Source organism: Penaeus chinensis, chromosome 22 (genome assembly GCF_019202785.1).
Source record: "Penaeus chinensis breed Huanghai No. 1 chromosome 22, ASM1920278v2, whole genome shotgun sequence".
In the NCBI taxonomy this organism is placed as follows: domain Eukaryota; kingdom Metazoa; phylum Arthropoda; class Malacostraca; order Decapoda; family Penaeidae; genus Penaeus; species Penaeus chinensis.
In genome coordinates, this window is record NC_061840.1 from 25563480 (window position 1) to 25565979 (window position 2500).

At 36.6% G+C, this 2500-nt stretch overlaps 1 protein-coding gene across 3 annotated transcripts in view; it reads left to right on the top strand.

Moving 5' to 3' along the window:
- LOC125036917 (cGMP-inhibited 3',5'-cyclic phosphodiesterase B-like) overlaps nt 1-2500 on the top strand; it is a 176043-nt gene that overhangs the window by 146566 nt on the left and 26977 nt on the right. The window lies entirely within an intron of this gene.

Genomic DNA, 2500 nt, shown 5'->3' on the forward strand with positions numbered 1-2500 from the left:
CGTGCGAGATGCGAGGAATTTTGCGTAGCTGTTGTTTCTCACACAAGCAATGTCCGTCATCGCGTGCTTGAGTTACGAGGTTTCAGAACGCTTCCAACTTTGCTTGCGATGAAAGAAGAGGAGCATCACCCTGCCTTGTTCTCTCTCGGGCGTGGGTGTTGACGGTCACTTAACACGAAGCCGATTTTTCGTTTGAGAGTCACAGTTGGGGCGTTCATGTTCAGGATCTCCCTTTTCTCTTCGGTTTCTTGGTTGGTTTCTCTTGTTTTGTATAGTTTTCCTTCGTTCTCATTTTTTTTCTTTCTTTTTTTTTTTTTGTTTCTTTCTTTCTTTCACTCTCTCCCTCTCTCTCTCTCTCTCTCTCTCTCTCTCTCTCTCTCTCTCTCTCTCTCTCTCTCTCTCTCTCTCTCTCTCTCTCTCTCTCTCTCTCTCTCTCTCTCTCTCTCTCTCTCTCTCTTTCTCTCTCTCTCTCTCTCTCTCTCTCTCTCTCTCTCTCTCTCTCTCTCTCTCTCTCTCTTTCTCTCTCTCTCTCTCTCTCTCTCTCTCTCTCTCTCTCTCTCTCTCTCTCTCTCTCTCTCTCTCTCTCTCTCTCTCTCTCTCTCTCTCTCTCTCTCTCTCTCTCTCTCTCTTCTCTCTCTCTGTCTTTCATCTTCCTTTCTTTCATCTCACGCTCACTCAGTCTTCATAACGAAAACAAGAAAATCATTAGTGAATGAAAACAATCCTCAGATAACTCACGACAACAATACAAAACGAAGAATAAAAGCAACCACAGAATCAAAAACAAAAACACAAACAACAACAACACAAGCAACAAGAACAACAACAACAACAACAATAGTCCTGCTAAACACAAACCCAAATTCCCTCCGATTCACGCAGGTCTGTCGCGTCTGCCTCCTCCTCCCCTCCCCCTCCGCCTCCGCCTCCGCCTCCGCCTCCGCCCCCCCACCCTCCTTCCCCCGCCCCCCTCCAGCTGCCCTGCAATAAGAGACGCATTACCCCCATCAACTCGAGCAGAAGGGAAACGTTAAGCGGCCGTCGCATCTTCATCATTAATCCTAAAGTGCTGGAGGATTTCGCTTTTAGAACGTCGGCTTTAATGTGCCCGGAGGGATGTGTGACATTTAACAGGCAAATGCACATTCTCACCCACAAGATTACGCATCTATATAGAGACATACATACATGCATACACACACATAAGGAAAAAAAGAAAGAAAAAAAAACAATGTATATATATACATATATATACATATACATATATATGTATATACAGTGTTATATATATATATATATATATATATATATATATATATATATATATATATACTCGTATATATACACATTTATAAATATCCATCTATCTACGTATCTATCTCTTTATCTATATATAAGTGTGTGTGTATGTGTGTGTGTAGATAGATATGTACTGATACATAGATGTAAGTAGATAGATATATAGGTAGATAGATAGCCAGACAGATATAAAGTGAATTTGATATGGATGAATGACAAATGATGTATAAACTAAATTTCCCAGTAAGCAAGTTTTCATGAATAAAGGAAGTTTAGACCACAGTCACTAATCTCGAGTTGAATTAGAAAGAAACTACTATTGATTAACTGCTTCTATTGTTTCCCTGATTTAGGAAATGTATGATAGTGATGAAGAGCTGTAAATGTTTATTAAATCATATTTCTGAATGTTTGAACTTCTTCCAAAAGATTGAAGTATGAAAATTCAATTCCCTTTGGCAGAAAACATAATTAAATCCTAACCACCGATATAGAGAAGCAAAAACGAAAGAAAGAAAGAAGGAAAAAGAAAGAAAGAAAAAAAAAAGGAGAAAAAAAAAAAAAAAAAAAGAGTCCGATCGACATAAATCTACGGCATTTGAACGCCTCATTTCACTTCCCGGATATTTGAATCGTTCATCTTAAATTATCCTCTGGGAATATATCCATTCCCCTAATTTTTTCTTTCGTTATTAGCCGTACTTAATAATACTTTGCGATGCATTTAACATCACTTTTTAAGGAAAAAGGAAAGCAGAATTTAATTATTATCATTATTATATTATGATTATTACTATGATTATTTGATTATTGTATTATTATTATACTATGCATACAGTAAGTATATAACCTTGATGATGTAATGTTGAACTCGTCATCGTTTATCAATACATTACATTTGCATTTTCCTTGAACTTTTTTAGGTATATTTACATTTTAAGATCATTCCTATTTTCAATGCTAATTTACTAAAATTTGCAACAAACAAATAACACATCTTTCAAAGAAAATGTAAATAATTATTTTGTGTTATATGTGTTTGTCGTATGGTTATGGTCTTTTGGATTGCTTAAGTATATATATATATATATATATATATATATATATATATATATGCATGAGTGTGTGTGTGTGAGAGAGAGAGAGAGAGAGAGAGAGAGAGGGAGGGAGAGAGAGAGAGAGGGAGGGAGAGAGAGAGAGG